Raw genomic sequence first — 19,042 nt, 5'->3', positions numbered from 1 at the left:
TTGAACTAGATTATTTAACACATGTTTTTGTTTTGTTTTGTTTATTTATTTTTTATTTTTTTATTTTTTAGTTGATTTAGTCTTTTTTTAATTTCTTTATTGATTAAGGTATTACATACGTGACACATGCTTTTGTTGCTCCCTGGCGTATGGCATGTCCTGACATCACAAGTCAGCGCCTTTCTACCAGCTACTGAGTTTCCCATGCGTTTTCTCCATGTTCAGCATTTAACCTCGGAGCCTTTCTATTTAACACAGGAATTCAAGAAGAGGCACTTGTTCCAAGCACCATTCCTGGCGAATGCCTTCAGCCCAATGCTTTCTACACAAATATCCCCCGGTATTTCAAGATCTTTACTGGCAGACACTGGGCAAGGAAAGACCTCTGCATGTACCTCAGAGGAACATTACTCCAAAGCTCTGTCACTGTTGATACCTATCCAAGTTCTCCCAGCTGCCACTGTAGGATGAGGAACTGTCCTGGGCTTCAGTTGTGACTCTCACTCACATTTCTGCGTAAGTCTAAGGCCTGATGTCCATTCCCTTTTGCTAGTGTTGCTTTGAACTTGCCCCTTTATCATTCAGAAAAATACATCTTGAAGGTGGCCCTCTTTCTCCCTGTGTAACTAGATGTTTGGAGCAGCTCCGTGCATAAGTAGTCAATAGTCTGCCCTTTAAGTACCGACATTACTGAGACTGATTTACAGCCATACTTGTCCGGGGAGGGAGAAGTTTCTTGAAAATCAAGCTGCAGTGCCCCTTTTTGATCTTCTGCATTCCTCGAAGGCACTGTCTTTACACTGTTTGTCCATCAGTGTGCAAACATCAAAATATTTCAAGCTAAGCGATCCAAGCTTAAAATGATCTCCATGAAGATTTACTATAGTTCTATATGTTCTTGTTTATTGAATTTCATTTAATTGTAAGATTTAAAATACATAAAAGAACATATATAATTTCTAGCATTCAGGATACTTCATGGACCTTTGCTACTTATTCTTGCTACGATGAGGTCAAAATGATTAATTTATAAATTCCTTTGCTTTTTGATAGACCAAATCAGGATTGTAAAAGGCTTTCATAGTGCATTGTACAGGGGAGGTGGTAGTGTTTTCGTCAACCTGTTTTCACTTCATTTTTATTTTTGTGTTAGTAATACCTTGACTAAAATATGTGTTCAGTGATTATATGTGCATAATGTGATTATACACAACATTAACATTAAAGGAAAGTGGCTCAGTGGTTGCGTGTGGATCTAAGATCTGGGAGTTGTGGTTTGATTTCCAGTGGAAGCACATGCCTGGGTTGTGGGCTCGATCCCCTGTGTGGGATGTGTGGGGGGCATATGATCAGTGATTCTCTCTCATGGTTGATGTTTCTGTCAAACTGGTCAAATTTGATTCAATCTCATGTCATCTTTAGGAGTGTTTACTATGACTAGGTACTAATTTTACTACTAATTACGTAATATTTTTCTTCAAACCTACCCACTGGGATGTTTGACTCCAAGTGTACTAATCATAAGTCATATTTAATATCTTTAACCGTTTAGTCATATTTGAAATATAGGTAGTTAGCATGAGTTAGCTTTATCTCAGCCTCATCCTAAGTGATAATATCCATAAAATTACAGGCTTATAATATTTAGTACTTTTTTTCCCTAAACACATAAAAATAAATACATACTTGTTTAAGACATTTTTAAATGTCCATATATCACCTAAATCAGCTTGAACCACCAGTAGGATATGGATCACACCTTCTGAAAACACTGACAAAAACCAAGCAGATTATTGACTTTTTTACATCTCACCTTTCACAAAAGAACAAAATAATTCTTGGTTGTAAAGTTGGCACAAAACAATTTTCAGAATAGTTTCTGCACTTTGATGATTAGGAGCTATTAAAACTTTATATGTACTAGTATGTGTCTATGCACACATATATACACATACACATGGATAGAAAATGGATTGTTTCAGCTGTTAATTGGGAAATAGCCAAGAGTTTTCAGTTTTCAGTTCCTTGCACAGTCATTTATTTGAGAGCTAATCTAACAACCCTTATTTTATACTCTTTTACTCATATTCATACGTAATATAAGAGTGATAATAGCCCTGGCCTGTGTGGCTCAGTAGGTTGGGCATTGCCCCATTGCACTAAAGGTTGCCGATCCGATTCTTGGACAGGGCACATGCCTGGGTTTCAGGCTCAATCCCAATAGTGGGTGTGCAGGTGACAGCCGACTGATGTTTGACTCTCAGATTGATATTTCTCTCTCTATCTCCCTCTCCCTTCCTCTCTCTAAAATTAAATAAAAAATATTTTTTAAAGGAGTGATAATAGATAAGTAAACATCTGGAACTTCTGGTTATTTTTTAATTTCATTCATCTGTTAATAGTCGGAGATATGGAATAAATATTGTAATATAGTTTGTTAGAGTTTGCCCTGATGGGAGATCAGGAAAAGAATTCCTGTAGAGATAGATATCAATAGGTTTCACAAGCCTTATGGAGACATGTTCTGCCTGATTTTCTAAGACACATATGTCCCCATCTATTTAACATATACGTTACTAGTAAACAAGGTGAACTAAGGAGAAGCTGCTGCAAGGGTGACTTAGAGGTCATCTCATGCCTCTTCACGTGGAATCATCGAACTTGCGTCTGGAAGGAGCTTTAGGGGTCACCTCATTCAATCCTTTGTTTTATTAGTGAGGAAACGGGCCCACAGAATAAGTGATTTGCCCAAAGACACACTTTTGGCAAATCAGCTTTCTACTAATACACATATAGTTAAAGTTCCAGCTTTTCCTTCTCTTGGGAAAATAGTGACATGCTCATGAAAGCATTGTGTTGTCCCACCTGTATGCATTCTTCTATATTTGAAATATAGGTAGTTAGCATTAATTTTTGGTGGCACTCAAGGTATTTTGTAGCTACTAACTATTTATTGTTAATAGCAAATCAAAGATTAACCTGTTGAATATTATCAGGAATAATGTCTGTTGCCTTTAATATATCTGAATAAAAGAGGAAAACTATGATATTTTTCTAAGCACTGTCAAAATATATTTTACATAATAAATAAAATGTCTGTTCTTATGATTAGTACACTTGGAGTCAAACATCCCACATTTTCTATTTTTAATCTGTGAGTGTGTATAATAACAGAGCAAATACTAATATAAACTAATATTCAAATGTAATAAAAGTAAGTTTCAATATGAATTCGTAATGAAAAATATATGAAATGAATTACTGTGAAGAATAGGCCAGGAAGAGAGTGTAATTTCACAGGCTGTTCAAACAAGAATTCAAGGAAGAAGAGGGTGGCAAGCACTGCAGACTTTACCTGTGAAATTAAAAATAACTTCTAAAGGAAGGACAGCTCATTTTGTTTATGTAATAAGTTTATATTGCTCCACAGCTTGTTGGTAAAGTAGGTGTGAGCACCGAGAGGGCATATCTTTCTCCTCATTGTGTTCCAATTTAAAGGGAACTGAATCACAGAGCGCCTCTGAGATCCCCAGGCACACACCAGCCCAGGAAGGGAGAGTTAGCAGCCAGCACCCCCCGGAGCGCTGATTTGCTGTAACCAAGAAGGCAAGCAAGTCTTTAATAATTCCAGAGACTGCCGTTGTTAACTCCCCTGCTTTTAGGGCCTTGAGAGTTAGGGTCAGCCCTTTGCAGTCCTCCTGTGGTGTTTCCAGAGAGAACTGGAGGATTAAAGGCTCCTCAAATGAACACAGTTCCCTGTCAGCCTGCAGTGTGTGCCATATGCCATGGGCACAAAGCCGTTTTACGCCATAGCGCCAAACCAGAGAGTACTGGGGGCTGGGCAGTGCTTTTCGGAGCCAAGGTTTCCCTTTTTCAGACCCCAGAACGGGGGCCTCCACTCTACACTGAAAACGGTGCAGATCCCTGCAGAGGGGGTTCCTGCCATAACCTGTCTTCTCGCTTCCTCCCGGGGGTGGGGCTGGGCGGTGCCCACTGCCAGTGTCTTTGGTGGTCTCCTTCTTCCCAGGTTGGTGAATGAATCCTGATATGAACCCTGATAACACACTATTTCTGTTACTCAGTCTTTCTGTTTAATATCTTTAACCGTTTAGTCATTTATCAAACATCCTGTCTTCGGGCAAAGCTTGTTTGGCTGCTCTTACATCGTGTACCATTACTTCACAGGACTCGGTTTATCCTGAGTCTTAATTGCCTTTACATACATGCTGCATATCATTTGCTGTAAACCTGATTAAACTGTAAACTTCTTGAAGACAGGGGCCATGTCTGCTATTTGTTGCAATACCACAGAGAGGGCCTGACCTAATTTATTCTCCTAGTGTGAGTCCTAAACCAACAAACAAAAAGGAACACCAATCAAAACAAAGACTGTACATCGTGTGAAAGGACATCTATTCAATGCAGGCTCATGTGGTGAACATGCCTGCAAGATGCGCTGACCTTTTGAGAAGTGAAATGCTTTATTGCTGAGTACGACTTTTTTTTTTTAAAGCTTTCATATCATAGCAACATGGCTCCATCACAATTAATCTTCTATGGAAAGGCAGTGACACGGGATGATTTCTCTGGAGAATCTATGCTAATACTATTAAAATGCTCTTACAATGTCAAAATGATTGCAGTGGAAGCATGAGGGGGCTGTGCTATGCGATTATGATATTATAGTGATGGGCGATTACCATAGGAAACTACTAATTCAACTCTGCAGGGACTTGCATTATGAAACCATTATAACATGAGATTATAATGACATAATAACTTGGATGCACTGTCGTGATGTGAAAACTAAAAGCTAATTGGAATGCAAGTAGTATTAACATTAAATTGTAATTAAACACTGAAAGCAATACTTGTTTAAATTTAAGACGGAGACATGCAATCCAGAAATGAAAACTGCGGGGAGAGAATGCATGCCAAATGTAAACTTAGGAATGGGCAGGAACCATGTACAGCTCTGCCCCCTAGGACTAGGTCTGAAAACCCAGTCCCACGACCCACCAGGCTCTGTCCCTCTTTGCTGGGCCTCTAAGTCGGTAAACCAGGAGCAGGACACAACTCCCATCTCTAGCACTCCCCCCGCTTAAATTCAAGTCTCCTTGTTTCATTTTCCAAGTGGGCATGATTGTATCTTACCTCCCACAGCCCTAGAGCATATTATTATTTTCCATGAAAAGTAACCTTTTCAAAAATATAACAAAATTAATCCATGTCCAAAATCAGACAAAACATAAGCTCAAAGGAGAAAAAAAAAAAAACTAAAAAAAAAAATTTTATCCCCTAAAAATAAACTATGAGCCAGCACTTCTGGGCATTTTCTTTAGACTATTCTCTATGTATAGCGTATATTATTTTTTCTTCAAAAATTTTTATGATACAGTACTTTAAAAATGTACTTATTAATTCCTCCCATCCCTCCTAGTTGCAAGATCTATCTCTTATTCAGGAGAATCCAGTTGATAGGTTTTTGTTTGTTTTTTAAAGGTCAGCTCAGACTAGAAGATTTTACCTGTCACCCAGGACACTATATTTTACTGCTAGGGAACAGTGTCTGGCAGGGTTGATGCTCTGCATACATCAGCTATAGGATGTTCCATATCATATTTTTCAGATCCTGGTGGCAACACCATAGGTAGTTCATTAGCACTTCTCTCTGTTTAGGAATGAATGGTGGATTTGTGAAGTCATAGAGTTCCAATTTGTTCTCAATTGATAATTACTATATGGCTTAGGTCGATGTAAAGACAAGTTGTAAAAAACTAGGAAAATTTAAAAGTGACGAAACTTGTTAGATGTACCCCTGCAGTTTCTTGTTCAGATGTTATAAGGACACACAGTAGTTAATATATACTCCCTCCTAATTATGACTCAAAGTGGTTATTACTCCTTGTTATAAATATAGTAAGAGCAGTTTTTGTTAAGTATTTAGTTCTCACTTAGATATGCTGTATGCTTTAGAGTTATTTTTATTACCTCTTCATGTAACAACCAATTTAAGTAGGGAAGTCTAAATTACCCAAGCCCTCATTTCTGTGATTAAGAAAAGCAAAGCACAGTGCACTTAAATGTTGCCCAGCCAACAGTGGAGTTGGCACTAGCTTTTCTGGTCCTAGAAAATGGCAGCTGCTTCCGTAGGCCGATGAGGGATGCCACCTCTGAATAGTCCCTCCACCTTAATGGGCAGCAGGATAGCTTATGTGATGTTTATGGTAAGCGTCTCCACGGTGAAATAAAAGAAACACTTGCCTGACGAGTTGGGAGACTGGGTTCTAGTCTGGCTCTCTGGCCTTCAAAGGATCAAGGAAGGCTCAGTGTTTGCATCTGAAAATGAAGTCATGGGATTAAGTAATCTATCTGCATATTTCCTTTCAGCTCAAAAATTCAGAGCTCAAATAGCATTTAACATTAATTGAAACTTACATATTTTAACAAACTTACAGTATTGTTCACTTTAACTTTTACTAAATATACTTACTTCACCTATTTAAAACAATTCATCTAAATTAAAAACCATACCTTATGTATTTTTTAAATTTATTGATTGATTTTAGAGAGAGAGGAAGGGAAGGAGAGAAAAGAAAACTTCAATTTGTTGTTCCTTACTTGTGCATTCATTGGTTGATTCTTGTACATGCCCTGACTAGGGATTGAACCCACAGCCTTGGTGTATGGGGATGATGGTCTAACCAACTGAGTTACCCAGCCAGGGCCAAAATCATACCTTATTTAGATGCATTTAATAATCTGATGGGTTTTAGCTGATTTGTAATTTGATTTTAAAATGCTCTTGTATTAGTTAGGCAATTTATTAAAATTATTAAAGTTGCAAATGTAAAGCTAATCCAAAGAAGAGATTACAATTATAGTCTTGCCCTGGCTGTTGTGCCCGTGTCCAGTGGTTAGAGCATCTGCCAGCACACTGAAGAAATCCATGGAAAAAATATCCTAGGATGAGGATTAACAACAACAAATATTCTAGTCCTTGGTATACCTGCAATATTGTTAAAATACAGTTAGAACTATAATGAAAGGAAACTTTTGCATAATTGTACAAGTATACAGATCAATAATTATGTTGAATAATATTTAAAACATATGCTTTCCGTGAATTCTTAGGAAATGGGTGATAGCAATGATTAAAACACCAAATTATAGTACCAGACAGATCTTTCTAAATCTTTTAGAGCACTTTATTTTTCATGGGGAGATATATAAGCAATCACATCCCCTTTATATTTAAATTATGTGACAAGGTATTAGTTAAAATATACTTGACCATAGGAAATTTTCCCAATTTCGTAGGGCTTTTTAATCTAGAGAATTTAAAATTCCACTAGAGCATGTGGGGGCATCTCAGATAGGGAAAGGGTGATGATTGCTCTATGCCACATGTAGTTATTACAAATTTGCCCTTGATCCCACTGCAGTAAACCAGTTTTCAGGAGTGAAAATAAGCTGTACTTTATTTTTATCACATAACTTGCTTTTTTTTCCTCTCTCAAAAAGAAGTTTCTGCGTCGGGTGCCACACTTTCTTAGGACTCAACAAAATTTATCTTGCCTTCTTTTCTAGACCTAGTTGTGGCATGCCAGCACAGCCAAGGGTTCAGTGAGCCTGAGGCGGGGGCTTGGGGGGGTGGGGCGCACAGCAAAGGATGTAGAAAAGACAGACAAAGTAATAAAGGTGATCTTAAAACAACTTTTCTCACCTGGCCAGTGTGGCTCAGTGGTTGAGCATGGACCTATGAAACAGGAGGTCATGGTTCGATTCCCGGTCAGGGCACATGCCTGGGTTGCAGGCTTGATCCCCAGGGGCGTGCAGGAGGCAGCAATCAATGATTCTCTCTCATCATTGATATTTCTCTCTCTCTCCCTCTCCCTTCCTCTCTGAAATAAAAATATATATACTTAAAAAAAACCACAACTTTTCTCAAACCTGAGGATCCACAAAGTCTCAATAAAATTTTTGATTTTGTGTTTTCATTTTTATGATCATCTAAACAATTTTAAGCATATTTTGGATTCGTATAACCACCTGACAACCAAATGTTGCCATAGGATTTCATTATTTGTATCTTAATTTGTTTTTCAGACTTTAGTGATATGAAATTAATAACAGAATTTATCTTTTTCTTTTATCCTCACCTGAGGATATGTTTATCAATTTGAGAGCGAGAGGAAGAGAGAGAGAAACATGGATGTGAAAGAGAAACATCGATCAGTTGCCTCCTGTACTCATGCTGACCAGGGATCAAACCCACAACCCAGGTATGTGCCCTGACTGGGAATTGAACCCACAGCCTTTTGCTGCACAGGATGACCTCCACACTGCTGAGCCACCAGCCAGGGCACAGCATTTATCTTTTCTATAATTTTTTTTTTAAATTAGGATCTCTGTTTCCCTGAGAGCCATGAGTGTCAGGAAGTGATGAGGTTGAGAGAGTTGGGTAAAATGGTGGGGCCCTTTCATTTCCTTCATAAGAAGTGGAGGTGGTATATCAGCTAGATCATATATGATCGCTGCACGCGTGTTTGTTTTTCAGAGGCTGACCTGACAGCCTGTACCACTATCTTAAGGGTGGCACCAAGAGTCAGGACTGGTTCAATTCTGTACTCTTTTTCATTTTGTCTAGCCCTGCAATCTGCACTGTGTCTTCAACATAACCAACTCTACTCCCAGTACGACCTCCTTCAGACTGGTGCCCACTCATGCTCTTGAGTTGAGGGAAGCATGGGGACGTAGGGAAGGAAGCTGTGGAGAGAGGTCAGCCGTGCCCTGGGGATCCAGGCAATCAAAAAGATTATGCATTATGAGAAATTGGGGCGCTTGTTCCGTCGTGTGCTTTTGCAAGAAAAGGGCGATGTATATTTTCTTTGTTGCACGTTTTAGGTGTTCATTACTAAGTGTTGGTAGACTCTCAACGGAGAAACCTCAGAGATTATGAATTTTATACTGTTTTTAAGGTCTCCCAGAGAATGCTTATATAGCTCACAGCAGTGTATTCTGCCTTCAGTGAAAATGGAAGGTAGCCCATCATCCTTGTCTGACTAATAACATCATTTCCTCACTGGTGAAATGGGAGCGATAATAATAAAAGTGGATTTCATCCCATGGTCCAGTCTTCCACTTGGATACTTTTTGGTGACTCACCTTCTGTTGATCCCTTGCTTACTTCACAGGGACATTAGGAGATTTAATTAAAGTGTGTGGAATGCCTTAAGAACGATGAAAAGCGCTTTAGTTTCCTAACTCATCTCCTGGCCTGCTGTCTCCAGCATTCAGCTTGCACTCATATTGCCCTTGTAACTACTGTCATCCTAATGGAGATCTTATCCTCTGGGGCCAGCCCATGCGTCAGGATTTTCCACTAGAGACGTACAGAGCAACCTGTGCTTCTACAGATTGCTTACAAAATCTGAAACATGCCCTTCACTGTTCACGCCACCAGAATGCCTCCTTGTAAAAATCCTCTTAATTTGCTGTGGCCGCGCCTAAAGCCCATCTCCCCTAGGGAGCCTTCCCAGTCGCCCCAGTATTGGTGCATGCTGGCCAGATGCAGTTCCCCAGAGCACATGCTTTATGCCTCTTTTCTAACATTTACTGCACTCTGCTTTATATCACGGGCATCCCGCTAACATATAACAAATATCAGTCCTGCACTGAATGCTCGCCCTGTGCCGAGCACTGTGATGGGGGCTGTTCTCTTTGCTATGGCAAGATGTTCTTTGGCATTTTTGTTTCCCATAGTATCTTTCTGTGGACCTAATAGATCCTCAGCAAACATTTGCCACGTTGAATTGAACTATATTCATGTGAAATCTGAGGGCTATCCTCCCAAATCTATAATCAAAGCAGCTTTCAAGGAGAATCATAGTCCATGATGCTCCTGAAAGCATCAGCTTGCTTTTGGCTGGAAGCATGGTTCGTGAGTGTGGAACTGAGGGTGGCAGAAGGGAAACGGTTCCTTGGTTGCACAGACACCTCTTGGCCATGTGCTTCCTTGCTGATTGCTAACATAGCTCAGAGTTGGCACCTATTTCCCCGTGTGTGGAACAGAATTAAAGTGGTTATCAGAGCAAGAGGTAGTTACATGCACATGCGGCTCTCCTTTTCATCAAGCCTGGGTGGCATTTCTCAGCCAGGTAGGCAGCAGTCATGTTCGGGAGTCACTAGAACAAGACAAGGAGGGCTAGAACCAGGCTGGAAGAGGTCTCAGCCTTTTGTCTGTGATCACCCATCTTTACACTGAACAGGGCAGGTGTAGGCCTGACCATTCAAAGCACTGATTCTTTTCACCTGAATTAGTTAAGCAGGTAGTGAAAGTCAAGACTTTTCCGTCTACAGCAAGCATGTCAGACTTGCGGCCCAAGGGCTGCATGCGGCCAACAACAAATACTAGTTAACGATTACTCATTTATTTTAGTCCTTTGTATTCAGCATGTCTCTATCGAAATAAACCTACGTTTCTATGAAAATTGAAGTTGTTTTTGTTTTGTTTTTTGTTGTTGTTGTTGTTGTTGTTTTGCGGCCCACATAAGCTTAAACCTTGTTTATTGGGCCTGTGTTAGCCTTTGAGTTTGACATGCTTGCTCCACAGTGTGGTCTTCCAAATAAGGAACCTGAGATGTTTTTGTGGGAAGTATTTGTTAGCTATACTAGTATAGTTATCCATGAGACTGAAATGCTTTCTGCAATTCAAGGAGATGGTTTAAAAACGAAACTGCCTTAAAAAGAAACTTATGTGGATGGTCTCCACATTCAAAAAGTTAACCTAAGAGCCATCATTCATAATTACTCTATAAAAGAATCACCTGCAGTAATTTTCTTACGTATTTTTAGTTTTCTGATTTATAATTGGCTTCTGCCAATTCAGACAGGACGTGTTCTTGAAAACAGTCACGCGCTGTTGCTGCTGTTTTTATACGCTCAGGTGTCTTACTCTTACTTAAGGGAAAGTAAAAAAATTAAAAATCATGTGTATTCCTATGTGGCGTTGTATTGGGTGCAGAAGAATGACCTAAGATGGCATGTTCATTATCATCTGAGTGCTGGGAATGCAAAGATACAGGACAGTTGTAAAAACAAACATGGCTTCAAATCCATAGCCCAAAAACTTTTGGGAAAACCTGGTCCATGGTTTTTAATAGTTTTCAGCTGTGTTGACTTTGGGACATAATGTGATATGCCATAAAAGAGGTGTGCCATGATTTCAGAATTATGTATCGGTAGAAATACATTGAATAAATATTCCAGGACAATTGTTAGCCCTTTGCTAACAACTGCTAAACTCTTCTTCTTTTCTGGTCCTGATTCTACTTCCATTTATCATTTCCTTGCTCCTGCTTTAATTTTTGTTTTCTTCACTGTGCGTATCTGTAGTGCCAGTTCCCTCAACTCCTTTGTAGAATAGGCTGGATTAAAACAAGCAAGCATATGCATGTTAGTTAAGCACTGATTAAGTGTCGGGCACTGTAGGGGCTGAGGACCGAGGGAGGAGACAGGATCTGCCCTCAAGGACCTTCAGATCTGGTGCAGAGACATTAGCATAAGAGGTGAGTTTCAAGGTTAAAGTTGGAGTGCTGGGCGAGAACCTAGAGTCAGCATCTTACCCAGATTGCTGGAACAATAAGGACGAGCACCAGGAAAAGATTCTAATTAGAAATGGTGTCAAAGCCCCACCCGCAGGTCCAGGAGAAGTCAGCCAGCAGAGGAAAGGGGTGGAGAGGCAGAGCGGAGTGGGTTGGGTTGGTAAAACTCAGAATAAAAGAGGCAAAAACACATTCAAAGACATGAGACCAGTGCAGACATGTTGAGTCCAGAGAAGGACAGGCAGGCAGTTCAACACGCCAGAGCCCAGAGTGGGCCCCGGAGGCACACCAAGCTCCAGGCTCAGATTTACTTCTCAGTGTTGGCAGGGCCACAGAAGAGACACATCCAGCTCTGGGTTTTAGAGTCCTCGGTAGGAGTGGTCAAGGCACATCAGAAAGGCTCAGGGCAAGTCTAGAAGCTCTTACTGTGATCCCTGTGAGAGGTGGTTGTTCCAACCAACGCAGTGGCTAACAGTGATTCTCAACCTTCCTAGTGCCGCGACCCTTTAATACAGTTCCTCATGTTGTGGTGACCCCCAATTTCATTGTTACAAATAGAACATAATTAAATCGTAGTGATTAATCACAAAAACAATATGTAATTATATATGTGTTTTCCGATGGTCTTAGGCGACCCCTGTGAAAGGGTCGTTTGACCCCCAAAGGGATCTCGACCCACAGGTTGAGAACCTCTGGGTCATGAGGAGGAAGAGGAAACAATGAATTAAAGAGCTGCGAAAATAGTGGGATTTAGGCCACTTAGAAATCAAGTACTTGTGAGTGAGGCAGGAGTCTTTGATGAAATTTGGGTTCTTCTGTCACATGGGCAATTGGGTGAGGTAGTGATAGAAAGGAAGTAGAGAATGCAGACATCTAAATTCTACCTGAGGACATGGACATTGCCAGGTGCTGTGTTTGGCACGAAGTAATTATCCAATCAGTGTGATTCGACTGTCATAATCATAGGCTAAACTGTCTGACCCCAACAGAACTCTCTATGAAGTGCTAATCATAATCAATATTTGGCATTCCCTGAGCAGACCCAGGTTCAAATTGCAGCTCTCCACCTCTGTGACTCTAGACAAGTTTCTTCCCTTTTCTTGGCCTCCATTTCCTCATATAATATCAACCCAGCAGATAAGAAAGATAAAGTGCTTTTGTAGCACTTGATACAGAGTAGGAACTCAGTAAATGGTACTTAGTAAATGAATAAAAGTCATTGTTGTTGATTTCTACCCTTGAAATGAGCCTGGGAGTTCTCTCTTATTTATCTTTGCATCTTCCTTAGGCTCTATCTGCCTAGTACTGGGCTCAATGAATATTCATTGAATCTATGATAACTGTTTTTATTTCATTTATTTTATTGTTTTCTGCTAACCTGTCAAAGATTGTTAACCCTCCTTTAAAAAAGATTCTTTTTATGTTTTGTCCTGATATGGTTTATCTTTACATGAAATTTTTTTTTTTTGGTCCCTCTTTTTTCACTTATGAATAAATGATGACTCATCTATAATAATAAAAGCATAATATGCTAATTAGACCAGACGTCCGTCCGCCGGATGAAGCCTGGGTCCTGGGTGCCAGAGGGAAGCTGGTGCCGGCAGCCAGGGGAAGCAAGGCCTATTCTTGCAGAAAGTTTGTGCATCGGGCCTCTAGTACTTTATAATTTCTGACACTTTCTTATGAAACGTCTTCTTGTCAATCCCCATCTGCCTGCCTACCCCACACCGGACTGTGTTCAACAGGGGGATCTTGATCCTTGTGTGGCTTTACTGTGATAAAAACTACTCTGGCTGCTCAACCTTTGCCAGAATCCTCCCTGGGCTCCAGGATCTCCACTGGAGTCTAAAGCAGTCCATGAAGGACTCCGTCAAACAGTTTGGATTTAATCCAAGTGAACCACAGCCACTGGAAAGGCATGCAATTTAATCAGAAATATTTGTATACAAACAATGTAAAATCTTGGGCATGACTGGCAAATTAGCAATTCTGTGATAATAAAGAAGAATTTGAAATAGCTCTCACCTGCCTGTGTATTTTAGTTGGAGGAGTCACAATCCGTATTCTGTTATTTTACACTAGAGGCCCGGCACATGATTAAACCATGCGGGTTCCCTGGGCCTAGCTGCAACCAGTGCCAGAGTCACTCCTCCACCTCCGTGGCCCCTGTCCCGTGAACCTCCACGCTCACAGCCCCCGCCCCGCGAGGCTCCTTGGCCTCAGCTGCCCCACCCTGCCACGCCATGAGAGCTGGACCGGTCCTTTGGTCATCTGGGCCCACAGCTCCCGCTTCCTCAGCTCCCTAACCTGGTGTTTGGTTGTCTGTTGGTCGTTTTGGATGTTACAAACCCTGGCTTTTTATATATGTAGATGTGACCTTAGTATAAGCATCACATAGATTTACATTGGTAACATTTATCTTTTCCCATTTTATCCCCTTTTACTAATAGATTAAATAGATAAACATTAAAAAACTGGAAAATACATTAAATTGTAATGAAGAAGAAAAAAGTACTTATTTTGTCCTTCTACCACCCAAAGATACAAGTAACAGTTTAGTGTTTCTACTGAAGCTCTACATATATGTAGATACATACACTCTCAATAAATTTATAATGCTTTAAGTAGTTTTGTATTTGATTTTTCACATGTTATAATAAGGGTATTTTCCTATGTCATTAAATAGTCTTTGAGACTACAACTTGAGTGCTAGCATAATGTTCCATCATTAATATAAACCGTCCCATATTATAGAATATTTTGGTCTCTATTCTAAGTAATGCCATAATGAAATCTTTGTGCATAAATAATTTTTACATGTCTCTAAATGTTTCCTTGAGGCAGATTCCCAGTGGCACAGTAACATTAACGGACTTTAGATGCATATTGTTAAACTGCTTTTCAGAAAAGTTGGGCAAATTTGCATTTTTTTGCCAGTACTGTGCGTAGGAGGACCATCATATCACCACACTCTGTGGTCTTGCTTATCTTTCACAAACCAATCAATGGACCATCTGGGTTTTTTTTAAAACTATTATTGGCAATATTGTATTAGTTTTAAGTGTCTCCCAAGTGACACTTTCTGTTGGATACCCACAGTGATCACGGCTGTTAACTTTTAGGACTAAGTTGCCATTTAAATGGACAGCTTTTTCCTGAAGTGTGAAGCTAGATCTGTATTCATGAAAAATTACAAATGGTTAGTTAGTTGATGGTTTCTGTGTTGAAAGTGTAACCTTAAATATGTTATACATTTTAAATGTTATTACTTAGCACAGTTGCACAAAACTGAAACCATGCATCGCAATCCCTCATGTCTGGGTTTTATTTGATAGCAGTAATTCCAAATAAATAGTTATTTAATTTGGGGGCATTTCGATAGTATTACATTGTATTGTATCTTCTGAAAATTACTTTTAAAAATGCATCATGCTTCAGGTTTAGTTTATAGGCATGAGAATGTTATGTATGAAGCCACTACTCCCTTCATTGATATTACTAAGAACATGTAATTTCAACTAGACTGTGATATCTATTTGGATATAAAATAAAAAGTGCCCTACCCAGTTTGGCTCAGTGGATAGAGCGTTGGCCTGTGAACTGAAAGTTCTCAGGTTCGATTCTGGTCAAGGGCACATGCCGGGTTGTGGGCTCGATCCCCAGTCGGGGATGTGCAGGAGGCAGCCAATCCATGATTCTTCTCTCATCATGGATGTTTCTATATCTCTCTCCCTATTCCTTCCTCTCTGAAATCAATAAAAATATAGTTTTAAAAACAAACACACCAATGTAAAAATAAATAAATAAATAAATAAATAAAAAGTAATTATTTGCAGGATAGTTTAATCCAATGGGAAATGGAATCTGGTTCTACATGTTATGTGCTCATTTCACTTGCAAACTTCAGCAACAACAAAAAAGAAAATTTTTAATCTTATTGGAATTTCAGATTTATAGTAAATTTTGCTTATTTATTTTAGAACAAAACTTTTGGCTTTTACTCATTCTTAATTAAGGCATAAACTAATTATAGTTGACCCTTGAACAACACAGGTTTGACATGTGTGGATACTCTTATACTCGGATTTGTTTTCAATAAATATACAGTTGGCCCTCCGTGCCCACAGTTTGCATCCTTGTGTTTCCTGCTGTGGATCCAAAATACTGATTTTATTCATGGTCGGTTGAATCCAAGGGTCAGAGGGCTGACTGTATACTATGTTGTTCTCTATCATTTTATATGAGGGACTTGAGCATTGAGAATTTTGGTATCTGGGGTTCATGGACCAATGGGAGAACTGTAATTAAGTTTTGGGGGAATCAAAATTTATATGTGGATTTTAAACTCTCTGGGAGTCTGCACCCCCACATTGTTCAGGGGTCAACTATCTTCCTCTCTACTCAGTTTAGCTCAGTTTTACAGATGCAAATCAAATACTAGGTACTATATAAGCATAGGAGATAAAAGAGAGACCCCGATTCCTCTCTCTCTCTCCCTCTCTCTCTCTCTCTCTCTCTTTCTCTCTCTCTCTTTCACACACACACTCACCACATAGCCAGAGAAAAATCCCTTAACAGATCAGTTAGGTCCTGTATGGCATGTGCTGTGATACACTGTTAAACCTCCTTATATGATATCTTCAATGTGGGTGCCCCCCAGCCCCAGTTAACAGGCTGCTTAGATAAAACAAACCTATGCACCAATAAACTGACCACTCAAAAGTGAATTCCCATGCAAGCATTGCTATTTCCTAAATGCTAATTTCTGTTCCTGCTTAGCATCTCAGCATCCTTTTCTTCAGCTCTGGCCAAATACTGTAGATATTCATAAATATGAAGTAATATAATGCAAACAGATTACAAAGTAAAATTGAAGACTTTTTAAAAAGATGCACTTTGTCATGAAGTTGATGGAAGTGATATCTGAGAAAAGCGGAAACACATAGAAAGCCCCATGAGGATGTGACAGGAAGAGAGAGACACTGGCACGGAAAGTATCAGGATATGTGCCTCCAAAGAGAATAAGTTTCTTGACAACTGGTTAATAGAGGACCTTGATAAAAAACAAAAAACACCAAAGACTGAGAAACAGCGATCAGGCTATCAATCCCCAGAAGGAAAGTAGGGGAGGGCGGGGGTAAGGGGAAGAGATCAACCGAAGGACTTGTATGCATGCATATAAGCCAAACCAATGGACATGGACAACAGGGGGATGGGAGCATGAGTGTGCCGGGGGGGGGGGGGGGGGGGGCAGGTTGGGGGTTAATGGGGGGGGATGAGGACACATTTGTAATACCTTAACTAAGAAAAAAAAAAGTAAAAAAAAACCAATAAAGTCTTCAGAAATATTTTTTCAATAACATTTTTCAAAACTGAGGTGTAAAAGCAAGTGAAGGATATCATATCATAATTTTGTCCCCCCGAAATCCAACATTTAATTAATTTTTTGTTCTCACAATCAGGACATATTTATAATTATGACTTATTTTTATTATATTTATCTTATTTTTCTAATTTGAAATCTTAATCAAGTCCTTAAAATGTGACTAATTATTTAATGTTTGTCTCTTACTATGTAACAGACCATCCCCAAAACACTAGTTTCAAACAATAACTATTTTATTCTTGTCTCCCATAATTCTGTGGGTTAGCCAGACTCTGCTGGGTTGGCTGCAACTGAGCCTGCAGTCATGTGAAATGTTGGCTGGGCTAGAATGTTCAAGATAATTCATTCACTTTTCTGATACCTTCACAGAGCCGGCCACAGGCTGAGCTCAGTGGGACCCTGGGGTGACTGGGAGCTCTCTCTCTCTCTCTCTCTCTCTCTCTCTTCCCCCCCCCCAACCCCCCCAGTGTCATTTCGGAGTCTCTCCTTTTCCATCTGGGAGGGTAGTTAGACTTCCTACATTGCAGCTCAAGGTTCCCCAAAGAACAAAAGCAAAAACTACTTCCAAAGATTTGCGTCCCAAACTGACATAGAGCATCACTCCTGCCACATTCTTTTGGCTGAAGCGAGTCGCAGGCCAGCTCAGGTTCAGTGTGGAAGGGAGCTGCATGAGGATTTGAATATTGGAAGGTAGGGTTCACGGAAAGCCATCCATGGAGACCAGCTAACACACTGTATTAAGTGCATCCATTTAAACAGGCATTTCCAGCATCAATTATCAGGGATACTGAGGACCTCCCATAGCTTCAATCACTTCGGTGGGTCATGTACAAAAGCCTAATGAGCTCTGATGTCAATCTCAATAGTCAGTCTGCTTTTAACAATCACAGGCCTTCAGTGAAGGCCTTCATTTATAAGCAAAATTAGAACCTCTGTTTGATTAAGAGACTTCACCCTCTTTATTGGTAGTGTTTTTTAAGAACAAGTTTAGGTTCATTTGCCTAAGGATACTCAGCAAATATTGGGGAAATAATTCAAAGTTTGGAGTGTAGGAATTCTGAACATTTATAATTTAGGTTATGCTTTTACATATAATCTTATTTGCTCTTCATTCCAAATCTCATGCAGTAGATATTATTCTAGTTTTCAAAAAAGAAAACTAATTCATCCTAAGCTTTTAAGTTTTCTACAGTCACACAGCTAGGAAACTTTGGAGTCGGGACTCCAAGTTCAGGGTTACCTATCCCTCTTAGAGTTTCCTTATAAACTTACAAGGATCTAAAACTTAAGTTCACTCATATAATCTCTCTGTCTCAGTGTCTATCTCTCCATGTACATGTATGTATGCATCCACATGCATATAAAATATACATTTAAAAAACATTCTTAAAGTGCAGCCTTCACTGATAATTAATGAATGCGACTGACAGTTAATGAATAAAATTCACTCATTCTCTCTCATTACATGGATATGTACGTAGGCACATGTATGTAAAATAAACATTTTTAAAAATTACTTAAAGCACAGCCTTCCTTGATAGTAAATGATCTATAGAAAGTCAATACTATCATCCCTTTCAGGTTAAAGGATATCACAGAAGTATGGAGGTCATCTGGTCTAATCCCTTCATTTCACAAAATGGGAAATCAGGCTCAGAGTGGTTAAGTAACTTGGCAAAGTCACACAGCTATTTAGTGGAAGAGCCAAGAGCTCTGACTCTGAATCTTCTTTCAACTACACAAAGCCACATTAAGAATAGCCTTTTAAATGAAATTGTGTGAGGAATACAGATAATTTATGTGTTTAAAGCAGTAATTTGTGATTTGCCAGGAATTAAAACACAAATTTTAAGCATTTAATTGCTAAATACAGTTAAGGACCAGCTGTGCAGTTTGCTCAAAATAGGAGACAGCCCATTGCTAGGAACCCATGGAAGAGAAAATTTCTTCTATAAAAAGCTGAAAACTAACTTCTCATGTGAAGCGTTCTTCACGGAGAAGAAGTTGTAACTGTTGTATTGAATCACTTGGTGTGATGTTTCACTCCCAG

At 39.5% G+C, this 19,042-nt stretch overlaps 1 protein-coding gene across 4 annotated transcripts in view; it reads left to right on the top strand.

Moving 5' to 3' along the window:
- Window positions 1–19,042, top strand: part of PTER (phosphotriesterase related) — a 73,246-nt gene that overhangs the window by 13,906 nt on the left and 40,298 nt on the right. For 2 of the 4 annotated variants that reach the window (XM_036346274.1, XM_036346283.1), the window contains exon 2: window positions 259–516. The exons of the other annotated variants lie outside the window; for them this stretch is intronic. The gene's annotated coding sequence lies outside the window, so the exon portion shown is untranslated. The remainder of the gene's footprint in view (window positions 1–258; window positions 517–19,042) is intronic. 4 annotated transcript variants of the gene reach the window in all.

The sequence above is a fragment of the Myotis myotis genome, unplaced genomic scaffold (genome assembly GCF_014108235.1).
Source record: "Myotis myotis isolate mMyoMyo1 unplaced genomic scaffold, mMyoMyo1.p scaffold_m19_p_1, whole genome shotgun sequence".
NCBI lineage: Eukaryota > Metazoa > Chordata > Mammalia > Chiroptera > Vespertilionidae > Myotis > Myotis myotis.
The sequence above is the reverse complement of the archived record's forward strand: the minus strand, read 5'-3'. Positions and strand labels throughout refer to the sequence as shown.